The 19,339-nt window shown below is 39.0% G+C and overlaps 1 pseudogene; it reads right to left on the bottom strand.

Annotated features, from left to right (window-relative positions):
• Positions 1-2,169: 2,169 nt before the first annotated feature.
• Positions 2,170-2,694, bottom strand: LOC116904432 (annotated as a pseudogene).
• Between the last annotated feature and the right edge of the window lie 16,645 nt (positions 2,695-19,339).

The following is a 19,339-nucleotide window of genomic DNA, read 5'->3' as shown; positions in this document are numbered from 1 at the left end:
GGAAGCAAGGATGATTCAATATACAAAAATTCATCAATGTAATCCACTATATAATCAAACTCAAAGATAAAAACCACATGATCATCTCATTAGATGCTGAGAAAGCATTTGACAAAATTCAATACTTCTTTATGTTAAAAGTCTTGGACAGATTGGGAATTCAAGGTCCAAACCTAAACATAGTAAAAGCAATATACAGCAAACCAATAGCCAACATCAAGCTAAATGAGAAATTTGAAGCAATTCCACTAGAATCAAGGACTAGCCTAGGCTGCCCACTCTCTCCCTACTTATTCAATATAGTACTCAAAGTCCTGGCCAGAGGAGGTCAAAGGATTCAAATTGGAATGGAAGAAGTCAAAACATCACTATTTGCAGATGATATGATAGTGTACTTAAGTGACCCCAAAAGTTCCACCAGAGAATTACTTAACCTGATAAACAAATTCAGCAAAGTGTTGGGGTATAAAATTAACTCAAACATATCTGTAGCCTTCCTCTACTCAAAGGATAAACAGGCTGAGAAAGAAATTAAGGAAATGACACCCTTCATAATAGTCACAAATAATATAAAATACCTTGGTGGGACTCTAACCAAGTGAAAGATCTGTATGACAAGAACTTCAAGTCTCTGAAGAAAGAAATGGAAGATGTCAGAAGATGGAAAGATCTCCCATGCTCATGGATTGGCAGGATTAATGTTGTAAAAAATGCCATCTTGCCAAAAGCAATCTACAGATGCAATGCAATCTCCATAAATTCTAACTTAATTCTTCATTGAGTTCGAAAGAGCAATTTGCACATTCATTTGGAATAAAAAAAAAAAGCAAAAAAAAAAAAAAAAAAACCAAGAATAGTGAAAACTGTCCTCAACAACAAAAGAACTTCTGGGGGAATCACTATCCCTGACCTCCAGCTGTATTACAGAGCAATAGTGATTAAAAACTGTATGATATTGGTACAGAGACAGGTAGATAAATCAATGGAATAGAATTGCAGATCCAGAAATGAACCCACACACCTATGGCCACTTGATCTTTGACAAAGGAGCTAAAATCATCCCAAAGAAGAAAGATAGCATTTTCAATAAATGGTGCTGATTCAACTGGAGGTCAGCATGTAGAAGAATGCAAATAGATCTACTCTTATTGCCCTGTACAAAGCTCAAATCCAAGTGGATAAATGACCTGCATATAAAACCACATACATTCAAATTAGTAGAAGAAACAGTGGGGAAGAACTTTGAACACATGGGCACTGAGGAAAATTTCTTGAACAGAATACCAATGACTTATGCTCTAAGATCAAGAATCGACAAATGGGACCTCATAAAATCACAAAGCTTCATCCGATCTTCTGAGGATGGTGCTGAGTGCAATGTTAAGGCTGAATCTCTGAGTCACCCCTGAGACAGAAGCAGCCCAGGCTGGTCTCAAACTTGATTCTTTTGTCCCAGCCTCCCAAGGGGTTGTGGCTACACATCTATATCGCTACTCTGGGATTATTAAGTGTTTAAAAGAGGCAGCTTTAGTGACTTACAGCCCTGCTACTCTTTAGGGCCTTGACAGGATGTTGTGGCACATTTCCTTCTCCTTTTCTCTTTGGATGTGGCAGCTTGATGTAGAAAGGCTGCCATCTATCTTGGGTTTCAGTAGCTCTACACCTCAAATGGTCATGAAATCCAAGGCTCAGATTCACAAAGCCTAGTACTGTCTACAAGGCCAAAGCTAGTTTTAATTCTCTTGTAGTTGTTTGGGCTTGACTTTTAATTTAGGCTATGGACTCCTGAGAGTTTTCCTTACAAGTTCAGGTCATTGGTGGAACTAAAAACATATTTTAAATATTTTACCTTTAAAATTTAAAATGTTTTTACCTTTCGAATGAAAAGGTGGTTAATATACAAAGTCTAGCATAGTATAAGAGAGTAATTGGGTTTATGACTGAAGAGGGGTGTTGAAGTCACATAATCTATTTTTTTATTTATATGTACTTTATTTTTAGACAACCCACATGACATGCTTTTTTCTTAAAAAGAAATGCCTCCACTCCAAGTAAATCACAGTCAAAATAAAAGCTGAAGATGATATCAGTCCCATTTTTCCTACGTCCTGGTGTTGTGTGGATGGTAAGCAGCAGCCAATTATGGTGACAGATGATAGATCCAATTTGTTAATATTTTTCCATCTCTAAGCCATCCTTAAAGAAAATCATGAATAAAGGAAGTCACACCATTTTCACGGTAGTCCACGAGAGCAACCATACCATCTGGATTCATGTTTTCTCCAATAAAAACCTGGTAGTTATTGAAATTAGCAAGACTGTGCTTTAATTTGCACTGCAGCTCCAGTCATAAAAGGATTTACTCTTTCTGGTTTGTGTTCTTCAAGTTGGCCTTTGAGTGATTTCATGTAGTCTTTGATGTACTTGGTAGGCCTCTTTTGTGAGGCTGGTTTCTTCCTGTAAATACTGTTTCATGGCACTGTTAACACCGGTGACTACTGTGCTTTTAGTAGCTTCGCCGTCTAGACCTTCATCGAAAAGCATTTCCATTAATGAGCAAATCATCGATGGCACCTTCTGTTCTATTGACCAACTTGCCGTCCACCTCCAAGCACAGCCTGTCTGCAATCTTCAGGATCTTGTAGATGTCGGAGAACAGCTCTTTATGTTGTTGAGGTCTGGGTACATGATCATGGTGACAGCTGGGGACAATGGCCTGACAGTGCAGAGCAAGCAGGGTGCAGCTGGAGCAGAAGTGGAAAACAGGCAGAAAAGAGCAACTTGTGTGGTCCCCAACCTCATATTGAAATCACATAATCTTTAACACTGTCATGGGGAGCCCTTGTAACTCTTTGCCTTTGACAAAATAGGCTGAGATCATCCTGTGTACATGTTAAAGTCCTTCAGAAGGTGACATCAGGACAGAATAAGTATCAAACATTTCTGGGTTCAATTAGGGAACCTTGCCGTGGGACCTCACACAATGGTGGCGTGTAGAGTCACTGCCCCATTAAGATGTAATTTGCAAGAATGAATCCTAGCACCAACTTCAGGCCTCTGCACATGCAGCCATACACGGAAATCGACATCAACACATGTCCAACATGTGCAAATGTGCATACACACACACACACACACAGACACACCACAAGCAAGCATGCATGGACACAAACACTGGAAAAAGACAAGAGAAATAAGAAAACCACCAAAAATGAATAGTAATGACTTGTGGGAAAACAACAATAGAGAGAAAAAGCCCGCGCAGAGAGGGGGCATTCACAGCGTGTAGTGATGCATGAGAAAGGAAAGAAGAAAGGAAGAGAGGCTTGGTAAGACATTCTGACTGTTTCTTCACTTCTAGAACATCTCTTCTAGGTCCAGGGGCCTCCCTAGAGCTATGAAAGGAATTGCACTGGGTGGAATATGGCTGTCATACTCTGTCATTGGCTGGAACAATCTTGGGGACAGCATGGCCCTATCCACCAAGCGTCAGTAGCTTGATGCATCTCTCATAAGAAAGCTCCCTCATTGAGTCACATCCTTACAAGGATGCAGAAAGGCCCTGCTGTCCCTAAGAGCTTGCATTAGGCTTCTTTGTAGCTTTTGTACTGGAACATTTCAGGTTCCCCTGTGAATGCCTTAGATTAAAGATGCACTGTATGAGTCCCTTCTTTCTCTGGGTAATCTTACCCCTGAATGCTCATTTCTACACGAGCCATTTCATACTACAAAACAATCCTTATTAGCATATAAATTATTCTGAATTTAACCTGTATTCCTACTAGGAAAGGTACAAGTCCAATATGTCCTATTTTTCCTTTAGCACAGTGAAAGCTTAGAATACTAATGGAACTCTCACCGACTTTCCACTTTCTCCCACCTCCCTATTATAAACCATGCAAATATTGATTCTTGCCATCATCGATTGCTTTTTCTTGCTCACGCTTCTTTCTTTCTCAAGTCCATGTGACCCTCTTATAAAAGGTATTAAATGGGGTTGGCTTCTGGTTTTGTCCTGGATTTAAGCGAACTCCCAAATTGCTAGGTTTGATCAATCAGCCATTCTCTGTAGCTTTTTAGGCAGTACAGGAAGAGGAAAAGGGATTAGTTTGATGGCAGGCAAGCTTCTTTGTTGCTGTCTGAGGTCACAGAAGATGAAGACAGGACCCAAGGTAGTAACGGCAGAGAAAAAGACTGGCATCTCATGAGCAGTCAGGGTCATTTCTCCTTTGAACGATTTCAGAGTGGGTGTTGAGTCGAGCCAGCTCTCAGGTCACCACTATGGATTTTATGGAAAAGAACAGAAAGTAATTATTCGTGCCTAGCTAGTAGAGGTCTCTGTATCCTTTCATAGAAGTTTGGCATGTTGGTCTCAGCTTTAAACTGAGTTTGGCTTCATCTACATTGGGCAGAATCAAAGCCATCCTAATCCCGGTCTTCCTCTAACACTTCCCTCACTGTGTCCACAGCGTTTAGGAAATGCCACTTTACCCATTAGTTATATACAGAAGATCACCATCCATCTATGGGAACCTGGGAAAAGAACCTTAAGGTCTCCCCTATGCTTTATGACATGAAATGTGTTACATTCACTGTCTAATATCATAAGCCAAACAATATAATGAGATTATGAATACTGACTCTCAGAGGTAGGCATTATATACAGCGTTGATCACACTTATACATTGACTCATTTTGGTCACCAAATCCATCACTGATTCAGTCTCCATTCATGAAGACACATAGCCCAACTTCAGTTACCACTTCAGTGTGCAACTATTAGACACACTGAATAATTTTCACTTAAATTAGTTCAGAAGTCTGAGTTCTATTTTAATGACAGTTATTTAAAATTCTCCTTTAGAGTTTTTAGTTTCAAATGCCAAACCAATTAAATAAGACATTTTAGATAGTCGCTTGCATCCATTACTGAATAATTGTCTTTAATCTATAACTATTTGCAAAGTGCTTTTCTTAATTACTGGCCATGTGGCAGCTGTGTTATAATCTAAAGCCTTTTTTTTTGTGTTACTAGTCTTAATGTATTAAAGCCTCGTACTAATCATGTTTAGTTTTAAAAATAAAGTACTTTCCTCTATTTTTAAATGTGGTTAAGACCAGAATTTGTAGAAAAGATAATTTGGGGGAAGAAAAAAAGACCCTAATTACATTAACACTTTTTCTTTTCTCAATTACATAATTATTATTTTCACATATTTTATTCCAACCACTAGAATTTTTTTTTATGTATCAAAGAAATAAGCTCACATTCACTAAATTAACGTTCCTCATGTAAGCTTCCTGAAATTTGGATAAAGAGAAAGATGTCATGTGGAGATGAGTATGAGGATAGAGTCTTGACACAAATATTAAAAAATTATAGACAACGCCCAGTTCCATTTCTCCTCTTTTTTTTCATCTATACATAATGGGATATTCCATGAAAAAAAATTTAAATGGATTTCAAAAAGTCTTTCTCATACTGATTTATTACCTTAAAATTTAATGTCCTGTGGTCTTTTCAGAACCAGGGTCTGTCGCCATAGCTTTATGTGAGAATTTTTCTTGTTCTCTTCCATTCTTTTCCTTTGAAGTAAGATAGGAACTTTGACACTGGGGCTTAAACTGTTTATGTAAACATTGGCAAGTGTAGAAAGTGGGACCCCTCCAGGTAATAGATGGTAGACATGGGTAGAGGGGGCTCTCATGACGAAACGGTGGGACATGGGTTGAGGGGGCTCTCATGACAGAACGGTGGGACATGGGTAGAGGGGGCTCTCATGATGGAATGGTGGGTTGTTGGCTGAAAGACCATGTTGATGGGTTCTGCATTGAAGTGAGGCGCGTGGTTAGAACTCTCTGGACACCTGCTCCAGCTCCAAAACCAACGCAAAACCATTGCAACCAACATAAAGGATTCACTATTAAAGCCACAAAAGGGAACTATTTCATTTTTCCCTTCTGTGATGGCTATTCTTGGTTGTCAACTTGACTATATCTGGAATTAACTAAAACCCCCAAATGGAGGACATACCTGTGAGGGATTTCTGCTTAATTCGGAGTGGGAAGATTTGCTTCTATTTCAGATGTTAGAGGTAGGAAATCACACCTTTAATGTAGATTTCTAATCCAGATCAAATCTGGGTCATGCCTTCGTTGGAAGCCTAGGTAAGGACATGGAAGGAGGAAGCTTTTGCTCTTTGCCTGTCTGCTCTCATTTTGCTAGCGAGTCTTCTCCTTCACTGGCATTAGAACTTGCTTCTTCAGGAGTCTAGCCTGAAGAGCAGCTGAGACATCTAGTCTCTTGGTCTGAGCAGCTACTGGGTTCTTGACCTTTCCAATCACAGCTAGACATTATTGGATGAGCTAGGCTGCCACCTTTAATAAAATTCTAATAAATCCCTTTTATATAAGTTTCTTATATTTTACATAATATATTGCTATATATTTTATATGATGCATAAAATATAATATACAATATACAACATATAGCATATAATAGTATATAGTATATAATACAGTGATTTATATAATAATCATATATATATATATTCTATAAGTTCTGCTATTCTAGAGAACCCTGACTAATACACCTTTTTTCACAATGGCTGATATCTGGGGTATAGAGATCACTTGATGTCTTTCCCCACCTCACTAAGCTGGCTTTGATTCTTGACATGCCAGGCTTGCTTGTTGATTTTTCTTTGCATTTCTTTGCTGTGGAGATTATTCACATGAGGCTTGTAGGCAGGACACTCAGTGTGTTCACATACTGGGTTTACATGGAATATTCTTATGCTACTTCTTTCCTGCTGTTGGCTGGTGCAAAGTGGGCATGTTTAAGGACCTTGGATTCTTAAGTCAATGCTTTTAATAATGTCTAAAAAGTGGTTTTCAACAACCAGATTTTCAGAGACACTCATGATCTCCATTTCTAACATCTTTCAGAAAAGTTCTGTTATTCCAGCACTGGCAGAATGAGGTCTAATATATTTGGATCAGCTAGAGACCTCTAGAAAATCCCAAAGGACAACTCTCTCCTAGGATGAGAAGAAAATGATCTCTCCCCCAAAGGAAAAAGAGCTGCTTAGAACATACTGAGAGCCAATACTGACTTTTGTCTTGACAAGGTCTAGAACTTCAATCAGAGACAAAGCTCTGGTAATGTGTGAGAGATTTCCTAGGTTGGGTTAATTCAGACTCACCATATGTGAGTGATTAAGATTCTAGGGTGCATTAAAAAGGAAAAAAAAGTAAAAGAAAAGAAAAAAAAGATCTGGGCATGAGTACTAACCTTGTCTGCTTCCTGAGTGGGGAAGCAATGTGACCAGCTGCCCCAGCTCCTGTCACCGTGGTAGACCGCACCATCCAAAAGAAACCCATCTTTTCTGAAATGGATTTTGCCAGGTACTTCAACACAGCAGTGAGGTAAGTAACCATGACAGAAGAGGGGTACCAAGAAGTGGGACCATTGGTGTGATGAACTTGGTCACGTGGTTCTCAGGTCTTTGGAATAATTTTATGGGAAAATTGTGGAAGAGTTTGGGAATTTTGATTAGAAAACCCCTTTACCAACATAAGCAGAATCCAATGGTTCTTTGTCGTGGAAACTTGGGAAATAATGCTGAGATAAATGAAGATAGTGGGAGACTGACTTACAGTGTTTGGAGGGGAATAAGAGCTCTATCGGGAGCCTGCCTAGGAGCCAGTTGTGTTCTTCTGGCAAATAATATGGATGAACTCAGTTCATGTCCTGACAAGTTGAGTGGGGTTGAATTCAAAAGTAATTTATGAGGGTATCGTTTGGAATTCAAGGCATCTCCCTGAAAGCAAAACAAAACAAAACAAAACCCTGTCATAAATAATGCTTAATTTTTAGATCAAGTTACACTGCTTTGTTTCACTTTCAAAGAACTAGCTTAGTGGTAGAAATGAGCTCCATTTTACAACTGTTAATAAGGAAATGGTTTGTGGGAAGATCCCACATGGTTCCATCCATAAGAAGTGATTCCTGAGATGTGGACTGGCCAGAGTCGACCCGTGCATCAGGTAATTTAACCCTCTCCCCATGGCCTCCTTTTATTCTCTGGGATGGCTGAACTTAGGGCCTGGGTAGTGTGATCATTGCCTGGAAGTGTGCTCATTGTGTGAACTGGGTAAATGCTGAATGCATTTAAGGCGACCTGTGTATGGAAGCATATTGTTCTCACTCCAAGCGATATGAGAAGTGACTAATCTATATTTTTCTTTAAACCCTAAGATATTTAAAAATGTTTTGGTACCAGCAACTTCTAGAGTTGCATCAACATGAGAAAACCCACATTCACATCACAATTTGATTTTGATAATAATATTTTCTGGTTTTTAAGAGGTAGGATGGTAAATAGCAGTTGAGTTTCACCAGTCAACAGGTGCTGCAAAGGACTTCCCTTAGAATTATTATGAGAATTCTGACTCTCTTCTCTACTGAGTAGCTGTCAACCGGATATCCACTGTTGTCTTGAACTAATGTTTTTTGTTACATCCACTATGGATTCAGCAGAAAAAATTTCAATAGCATTACTTATCTATTTTTCAATGTTATTCTAATGAAACAGTATGACTTAGCATAAAGTTTAGTCAGGAGGATTAAGACTAATTTTTTTACAGTTCTAATGCTATAATAATAATCTCAGTTGGGATTATTTTAGCAAAATTACTCATAAACATTTGTTGGTCCATCTGTCATCAAAACTAGCTGTTTGCGCAAGAGGGCAGCCTTGTGTTACTGTCATATGACAGTCAAAGGAAATGTGTGGTTGTCTGTATACCCCACTGTTATATATGGAAAGCAATATCATTATTAAGTCTTTTCAAATACTAATAACTTTAGCATTGCTTGTGGGTTCATATATAGTTATAATTAATGAGTACTATCTCTCAACAGGAAAATTTGTGCATTGTTCAGCTACTGCAGTGAAACAGAGATGACCTCTAATGCTGAAACAATTACAAAATTACTCAGTTATAATGTCTTGAAATAATTACAAGTTTGAATCTCTCCACCTTAAACTGTAAGTTTCTGAAAGCCGACGATCATTCATTAATACACAAAGAAACATCTTTAGCATAGTACCTAGCACACTGTCAACAATCTGAAGAGGTTTGTTGGGTAAATGAACTAAACTCTTAGTCAATGGCAAGCCTTGTCACAGATTCACAGATTCATGGGGAATGGGGGAATGACATGTGGTTCTTGAGTACTAAAGAGGACTGCTAGGTTTGGAACCAGTACTTGAGAAAGGAAAAATGTTCCAAGTGGATGGCTTTTTAAAAAAACAAACAAACAAAAAAACAAATCAACAATGGACAAAAGTAGAAAAAAGATGAGCAGAAAGTTATTGAAAATAAAATGGGATGATGTGCACAAGGCATTTGGGTGACAGGAAAGGGACTAGTTGATAATTTAGAGGTAATACAGACTAAAGTGAAAAACTAGATTATCTATGTCCCTGATGTTAAGACAAGAAAATTGAAACTATAAAATAGAGAACAGGGAAATGTTATGTACAGCGAGGGAGACATCAATCCATCAGTCATACCATCAATCATTTCAAGTTGCATTCAATCTTACAGGTTTTAAGTAAATTTGTGAGAATTTACACAGTTGAAATGTTTAAGGCATGGATTTAAGCCATAGAGTTTGTTTTAAAACTCTTAATGATGATAAAAGAAAATATTGGATTCATTTAGATAAACGGAAGAATCGGAGAATCACTGGAAAATGATCCCCCAAACTCAAACAGTATGCAAAAGCAAAGAGTGTTTATTCAGTAGAATTTCCTGCATGCAGGGGTCTCCGGATTCAGGAATGGAGACACCTAGAGGACCAGAAGGCCCAGCTTTTATCGTTAGGGGAATTCCAGGGAGCAGTGTGTGCCCTTACCTTGATTGGTTAGTTCTATTTCTATGGGTCTGATTCTATGGGTCCGCCCTGGGAACCCACAGAATTGGTTCTAGCTACCTATTCTTTCTTCAGGCCAGATGACAAGGTGACTTTGGATTGGCTGCCCGTGGCTGTGGTTGGCTGACCACAGGTTCCTGGATCCGGTTTCTCATTTCTGGGAAACAGAGATTTAGCCTACTCTCCTGAATTACTAAGTTGCAGTCTTGTCGTGGAGTCAGCTTAGCCTGGGTTTAGTCCCGTCAATACAAGGTGATTCAGAGTGCTAGAGAACTTAAGGGATCGTTTTGTAGCTGAAAAATTCTGAACCTAGTGACAGAGTGTCTGCTCAGTTATAATGAGGGGTTGTAAAGGAGAGAGACTTCGAAACGTGGGAACTGTTCCAGGTAAAGGAGGATGCCAACACCGACATAAGTCCTTTGATATCAGGAACTGTGCGTCCTTGTTCTGCACCCCAAGCACAGCCTTCAGACAGAGTGGGGGCTAAAGCTATTTAATGAGCAAATAAGAAAACAAACAAATGCTAATAAGAAAACAAACAAATGCTAGTGCTTATACCTTAGTCCATAATCTGTTGCTATAACTGAAGATCATAGGTGGGGCAATTCATAACTAGAAAATATATTCGATTTATTATTATGCCCTAGGTGGAGTAGCTGCATGTTGCTCACATCCTTCATTATATTGGGGGACTCTCTTAGAGTCTGGGGGTACCACAGGGAATTATGTGATATGAGGGGCACCTCTAAGAGATGGAGGCAAACTGACTTATAATACCCTCAGTAATTTTAAGGTTACCCACTAACCCACTAATTCACTAATGAATTACTCCATCAATATTAGAAGAGCTCTCGACCCAATTTTATCTTGAAAATCCCATTCAGTTCACTCCCTTAATAACCCACAATCTGGATAAAAGCCCAACATGAGTGTTTGTGAGAAGATTCAAACTGCAGATGTTATTTTTAACAAACTCTCAATGGTTCGATTTTACCAATGAAGATTCAGGAGCCAGATGCTGGGGTGAAAGCCTCTCATAGAAGAAGAGAAAGCACACCACTGACTTTCCTCCATAGTTGACCTTCCAAAAGGGAAGTTCTCCTCGACAGGGACTTAAAACCCTTTCAAACTGAATGTTTCTCCTTTCTACTTCCTGTGAGCCTTTCTGTCTTCCTAACTTCTTACGCTCTATGGTATCTTCTAAGTTCACTCCTGTTAACTCCACCCCTTGCTTGCTCTACCCCTTGACCCATGGTTGACTTGATTTAATCCTATTTACCGTAAGCAGAAAGCTCTTGGATCAAAGGTGTGTGTTAGGGCTTGAGCTAAGGAAGAGGAAGCGTCATTTTTGATTACAGAATGACCAAATGCCTACAGAATATACAGCAAGACAGCATGACAGAATAGGATTCTAGGGTCAAAGCATTTCAGACTTTAAATGTCTGAATTGGCTAGTTTTGTGTGTCAACTTGACACAAGTTGGAGTTTTCACAGAAAAAGGAGCCTGAGTTGTAGAAATGTCTTCATGAGACCCAGCTGTAAGGCCTTTTCTCAATTAGTAACCAAGGGGGGAGGACCCAGCCCATTGTGGGTGGTGCCATCCTGGGCTGGGTTTTGGGTTCTAAATAAGAAAGCAAGCTGAGCAAGTCAGGGGAAGCAAGCCAGCTGGCCCTCCATGGCCTCTGCATCAGCTTCAGCTTCCTGACCTGCTTGAATTCCAGTCCTGACTTCCTTTGGTGATGAACAGCATGGAAGTGTAAGCTGAATAAACCCTTTCCTCCCTAACTTATTTTTTGGTTATGATGTTTGCACAGGAATAGGAACCCTGACTAAGACAATGCCCCTCCAATGAAGTTGGCTTTTATTTTCTGGAAAATAGCAGCCTGGAGAAGAGCAAGGGGGGAGTATATGAGGTTCTGATGTCAACACAGTGACTGTTTCCTCTTCCGTCTTTGAGTGGAAGGATACTGTTACTACTATTCAACAAAAGCGTGAACTCAGACCATATTTACTTAGTTAGTTAGTTTTACTGATTCTGGTTATAATTACATATCTAGCAGGAAGGAAGTGAATATGATGTGAGAGTGCAGTCAGCATAAAGGCTCATTAAGTTAAAACTGTACACTGGATACGCTGAGGTCTGTTCCTCACAAAATCAGACATAGTACCACTTGAAGACCCAGTTACATCTCTCCTGAGCATAGACCCAAAAGATGTTCCAACATATAGCAAGGACACATGTTCCACTATGTTCATAGTAGCCTTAGTTATAATAACCAGAAGCTGGAAACAACCCAGATGTCCCTCAACACAGGAATGGATACAGAAAATTTACATTTACACAATGGAGTACTACTCCACCATTAAAAACAATGACTTCATGATATTCACAGGCAAATGGATGGAACTAGAAAATATCATCTTGAGTGAGGTAAAACAGTCATGAAAGAACACACATGGTATGTTCTCACTGATAAGTGGATATTAGGATAAAAGCGTGGAATACCCATGACACAGCTTACAGACCATATGAAGGTCAATAAGAAGGAAGACTAAAGTGTGGGTGCCTCAGTCCTACTTAGAAGGGAGAACAAAATAACCATGGGAGATAGAGGGTGGGAAGGACTAGGGAGGAAGAAAGGAGGGGGAAAGGAACAAAGTGGGTCAGGATTAGGTATGGGAGGAGAAAGGGATGATATACAGAGGTCAGGAAATTGAACAGAGGGGGAACTGATTGTAGCCACCAGAAAGTCTCAGATACCAGAAAAGCAAGAGCATCCCAGGACCCAAAGGGGATGAGATTAGCTGAAATACCCAACAAAGGGGGAAAGAGAACCTGAAGAGAACATATCTAGAGGTTAGGCATGACCCTGGTTGAAGGATGGGGCCACCCACCTTTCACAGAATTTTAACCCAGAATTTCTCCTGTCTAAAGGAAACACAGGGACAAAGAGTAGAGCAGAGACTGAAGGAAAGGCCATCCAGAGACTGCCCCACCTGGTGTTCCATCCCATATGCAGCCACCAAACTCAGACACTTGCTGATGCCAAGAAGTGCTTGCTGACAGGAGCTTGATATGAATGTGTCCTGAGAGGCTCTGCCAGAGCCTTACTGATACAGATGCAGATGCTTGCAGCCAACCATTGGACTGAGCACAGGGACCCCAATGAAGGAGTTAGGGAAAGGACTGAAGGAGCTGAAGGGGTTTGCAACCCCATAGGAAGAACAATATCAACCAGCCAGACCCCCCTACCCCCCGAGCTCCCAGGGACTAAATCACCAACCAAAGAGTACACATGGAGGGACCCATGGCTCCAGCTGCATATGCAGCTGAGGATGGCATTGTCTGGCATCAATGGGATGGGAAGGCCTTGATCCTTTGAAGGCTTAATGCCCCAGTATAGGGGAATGATTTGACAGTGGGGTGGGAGTGGGTGGGTGCTGGGGGAGCACCCTTGTGGAGGGAGAGGGAGGAGGATGACTTGGGGGGAGTTTCGGAGGGAAAACTGAGAAGGGGAATGACAGTTGAAATGTAAACACACAAAATTAACAATAAAAATATTTTTTTAAAAAAAAAAAAAAAAGAATAGAAAGGTCTTAAGAAAATTAACCAGAGACTGTGCCTGGCAGATTAGCTCACCAGCAGTTTTCCAATTTTCTTTAAATTTCCCTTTCTTTATACATCTCAAGTGGAACAAGCAATGTGTAAATACTTTAATAAACAATATACTTGGTCCTTGAAATCGTACAGCTGTGTAAGTCAATAGGCTTTTGTATGTGTAAGTTGACATCAGTATGTTTATAGGACGGCTACTATGTCACACGGTCTTTCCTGGTACTTGTTCCAAAAAGAAGAGAGTTCTGGGGTCTCCTTTGAGAAGGACACCTATTACTTTATATGCACTCTACCTTCATCTAATGCCCCTGTTTAACCCTAAAGATCCTACTTCAAATTATCATCTCTGTGATGATTAGGGTTTAAACATTTGTGTTTTGTAGGGAAGGGACATGGTTCCACTTATATGTTATGTAGGTTTCCCTGGGAAGTCATGAATAAACACTAATTCACTAAGATAGACTATAAATATCAATTATTTTAACTTAAAATAATTTTGGCTTATAAATGAGTCATTATCTTCTCTTAGAAAAGTCTATGTAGGCAAACCTGTGCTCCACTGTCACAGATGTGGGGGTCACAGTGCAGAACCTTTCTTGTCATTGCTATTTTTAGCTGAGTTTAGACATTAATACTGATTTACAAAATTATGAAAGTCTCTAAACCATGTTGTGTGGACAAAGTGTTCACTGAAATCCTATGTCTGGTTATCAGCTTTGGTACCTTACACACCTAAAATCTAAGGTTAACATTTGAGTCACCTTTTTTTTCTAAATGACTAATTTCTTCTTCTATTTCATTTCAAATTAGTCAGCCCTCTCTTCTGCAGAATGACAGCACAATGTTATAACCAACACTTTCTAAAATCCTCTCTGGGCTTATTATAACCTTTTCTTGATCTCTTTAAAAATTATTGCTGTCAAGTTTTGCTGGTTGAATATCATTTACTGTGTTCACTCAAATAAGTGCCACATACCTGGAATTTCTCTTCTTGTTCTTCTTCTCTGCCCTTGGCTTCTTTTTCCAATTTCTTCAGTTTAGTTCTTCTTCCTCCTATAAATTAATATACTTGTGATCATATAATCACTGTCCTTCTTTGCCTATTACTGGGGTAAAATTGACAAAATAAGTGTAAAGAATAAAGGGTTTATTTTAGCTCATAGTTCTATATTATAGTCCATTACAGCAGGGAATTTATAGTGGCAAGAACAGAAGGGACAGAAAGTAGTTAATTCATATACACCAGCGAACAATTTGTTTACTCTAGTTTACTCTCTGGAATCCCACATCCAAGGAATAGTGCTATCCACAGTGAGCATATTCCCCACCTCAATTAAGAAACTTGAGATAACCTTCCCATGGAGATGTCCAAAGACTAACCTAATCCAGACAATCCCTCCTTCAGATTTCCTTCTCAAGTGATTCTAGGTTATGTCAAGGTAGCAAAAGTGATAGTCAAACCCACTATGTATACAGTTGTCTTTATGAGAAATATTAATATTCACATGGGTATGTAAAATATCTGTATATGTTAAGAACAAAGAAGGTACCCAAGTGAAGAAATGTTTTAGAATCTTAGCCTTCCAGAAGGTTCTAACATAGGAAAGTGGGAAGGCCCTTTATGTAATTATGTGACTTGGTTTGCTCATTGTTACATTCATGAGCCTCCTTAATGCGTGTGGCTACTGTTTCATTCTTAGCTATGTGTGAAGCAATCTCTTCACTTCTGGCATTCAAATTTTCAACCTTTAATGGTGTCCTTTAGGGAACAGAAATTAATTTGAGAAACATTCATTTACCAATCTTTTCTATTTTCATAATGTTTTCTGTGTTATGAACAAAAATCAATTCTTACTCTATGCTGTGAAGATATGCTATGCTATATCAAAATGGTAATATTTCTTTATGGTTTGATGTTTGTATAAAAAGACAGCAAGTCACAACCTGCAATATTAATATCCTGTTGTCTCAATTCCAGTTTTGAGTGGTCTAGTATTTTCCCAACCATGTATAGTATAGCTTCTTGGAGACATCACTTATCCACGTGTGTCTAGATCTACTTATGTCCTGCTATATCTTATTGATCTATTTGATTATCAATAAATACAACATTAGAAAACTATCACTCATCACCAAATGTAACACACCTCCTGTTTTTTATAAATAAAATGGTATTGTGAAATAGGTATATACATTGATTGACATACTCCCTCCTTTGACTGCTATGACACCCAATAGACTGAAGCTCGAGACATTGCAATCAATGATGTCAAAAGGTTGAGGCATGATTTTTAAATTATATAAAAGTGTATTATATATTATATGATATATATTTATAATATTATATCTGTGTGTGTGCTTAGCCTACTTGGATGTCTGTATATCACATGTGTGTCTAAAGGGAGGTGTCAGATCCTCTGGAGCTTGACTTATAGGTGGCTATGAGCTACCATATGGGTGCTGGGAATTGAACACTTTGGGAGAGCAACAAGCGATCCTAACCACTGAGCAATCTCTCCAGCCCCAATAATCTGACTTTCAAGTGGACAAATTATCTAAAGAGTGATATCTCAAAAGTAAATATACAAGTAGGGAACTTGTTTATGAAAAATAAACACTCGATTTCATTAATCATCAGGAGATCAAAATGAAAACCACAGAGTGATATCATTCTACCCTGGTTATAATAATGATTTTAACAGGCAAAAATAGCAATTACTGGCAAGGATACAGAAATGCATTACTATTAAAAATAAAAATCAACTACAGGAAATCAGTCGGGAAGTTCCTCAGAAAATTAGACATTACGCTATCTGAGGACCCAGTTATACCACTCCTGGGCATATACCCAAAAGATGCCCCAACATATAACAAAGACACATGCTCCGCTATGTTCATAGCAGCCTTATTTATAATAGCCAGAAGCTGGAAGAACCCAGATGCCCTTCAACAGAGAAATGGATACAGAAAATGTGGTACATCTACACAACGGAGTACTACTCAGCTATCAAAAACAGTGACTTCATGAAATTCATAGGCAAATGTATGGAACTGGAAAATATCATCCTGAATGGGGTAAGCCAATCACAGAAAAACACACATGGTATGCACTCACTGATAAGTGGATATTAGCCCAAAAGCATGAATTACCTAAGATACAATCCACAGACCACATGAAGCTCAAGAACGATGACTAAAGTGCAGATGCTTCACTCCTTCCTAAAAGAGAGAACAAAATATTCATAGGAGGGAATATGGAGGCAAAGTTTGGAGCAGAGACTGAAGGAACAGACATTCAGAGCCTGCCTCAGATGGGTATACAGTCCATATAAATACAGCCACCAAAACTAGATAAGATTGATGAAGCTAAGAAGTGCATGCTCACAGGAGCCTGATATAACTGTCTCCTGAGAGGCACAGCCAGACCATGTCTAATACTGAGGCAAATGCTAGCAGTAAACCATTGAACTGAGAACAGGATACCCATTTTAGGAGCTAGAGAAAGGATTGAAAGAGCTGAAGGAGCTTGCAACCCTTTAAGAACAATGGATGCCAACGAACGAGAGCTCTCAAGGACTAAACCACTACTCAAAGACCATATGTGGCAGAGGATAGCCTTGTTGGGCACAAATGGAAGGAGAAGCCCTTTGTTCTGCCAAGGCTGAATGCCCCTCCCCCCCCACAGTGTAGGGGAATGTTGGGGGGGGAGTGGGAAGGGGGTGTGGTTGGGGAGGGGAACACCCTTATAGAAGAAGGGGAGGGGGATGGGATAGAAGACTTCTGTCTAGGAAACCGGGAAAGGGAATAACATCTGAAATGTAAATAAAAAACATTCAATAAAAAAAATAAGTTACAGACATTATAGAATCTATCAAAGAAGTTACAAAGAAAAAGAAAGAAACCAGTCAACCAACCAACCAAACAAGCAAAAACCTACCCACGTGACTCTACAATCTTACTTTTGGGTATAAATATAAAGAAAATTAAACTGGCATATCCAACTGGCATCCCTATATGTATAGCAGAACTCATTATAATAATTAAGACTATATGAAATCAGCCTAGATATATATCAATAGGTGAATGGATTAAAAAGCCCAGTATTTATAGGCAATGGAATATTATTCAGGATATGAATATAATATGTATATATGCATTAGAATATCACTAAAGTATCAGAGAGAATGAAATTTTTTCATTTGCCAAAGCATGGGTGAATGAGAAAATATTACGTCAAGTAAGCTAGGAACAAAAAGACAAATGTCTTATATTCTCTTGCAAGCCGAGAAGAGACTGTACTTTCCAGGTGTGAAGGTTCTCTATACCAAATGGTCAGCCCTGAAATTATACATACAGCTAGCATTATACAGACTCAGTGGGTTGTATCTGTGCACTTAGATGTGTGTGTGTGTGTGTGTGTGTGTGTGTGTGTGTGTGTGTGTGTGTGCCTCTGTGTGTTTGTGTGTGTGGTATGTTGTATTTCAGTTTAGCTGGAGTTCACTTATTTGCCTTGCATTATGGAAGAATCATTAAAATAACATAAGTAAACAAAAAGGAAACCAAACCTTAATTACTTCCTTTTGAGAAAATGATGCTTGTAACATTAATGAAATGTTCATTCACTAAACAATCTTATCAACTAATGTTAGAAGGTGCAGGGACCGGCAAAACGACTCCGCAAGGAAGCATTTGCTCTACAAGCAGAGGAACTGAGTTTGAATCCTTAGCATCAACGTTAAAAACCAGACTTGGCTGAAAATACTTTCAACTCCACCATAGAAACCCATCTTGACACATCACTGACCACTCAGTCTAGCTCAATGAGCTTCTAGTTCTATGTGGAACCGTTTCAAAACAATAATGCAAAATGCAAAGGGGAAACAGGTCTGGTAGCTTCCTCTGGCCTGCACTTGGTGTATTGGCCAGTGTACACTCATGCTCCTAAGAATGCTCTAAACACCGGAAATAAAAAACAATGAAAAAAGATACAGGAGCAGCATACAAAAGGTGGTATGAAAGGTACATTGAGAAAACTCCCGCATTTCAGGTCCTATTCCCACAGCTGAAAACAGCTGAAGAAATTGGGCTGTACTTGAGGACTCCGTCAATGTTCACACCCACAGCCTTGTGGAATGTTGCTCCATTAGCAACAGGGCTCACAGCTGCTAGAACCAACGCCCACCTAACACACTGGGACTCATGATGGCTTTTGGTTTGTTTTGGTTTGTGTTACTAAGTAACTGAAAGCTACAAGACAATGTTGCCAATGTTGGATCTGTAATCTCTCATCTCCCAGCAGGCATCTGGTGGATCGGGTCTGGTTTGCTGATTATCATCTATGATTTTAGAACTACAATTACTGATTGTGAAGGCACTAAAGACTATTGATTTTAGTTTACTGTTTCATGAAAAAATCTTAATTTTTTTTCTAAAGAACATTCACTGTATTAAAAACATCCACAGTATTTTTTCTCGGTCCAGACACACAGTAATGAAGAAATTCAGTATAAAGGAGCACACAAAGAGCCTCGTCACGTGACTATTATGCTTTAAGTTATAAGTTGAGAATTGCACATAGTCTTCCATTTTTAGTTTTGTTTCTTGGACACCTTGTTCTTTTCTATTACAATACTAACTCATGAAAGAGTTCCACTTTAACGATAAGTTATTTCCTTGAAGGTTATTCCATTAGTTCCAATGACCCACAGACTTTAGAAAGAATATTTCAAACTGGTTTTGACTAAAGTACAATTATTAAGTTTTGAAGTATTTCACTTATG

This window comes from Rattus rattus, chromosome 6 (genome assembly GCF_011064425.1).
Source record: "Rattus rattus isolate New Zealand chromosome 6, Rrattus_CSIRO_v1, whole genome shotgun sequence".
NCBI classification, from domain to species: Eukaryota; Metazoa; Chordata; class Mammalia; order Rodentia; family Muridae; genus Rattus; species Rattus rattus.
Note: the sequence above shows the minus strand (reverse complement) of the source record. Positions and strands in the feature narration are given on the sequence as shown.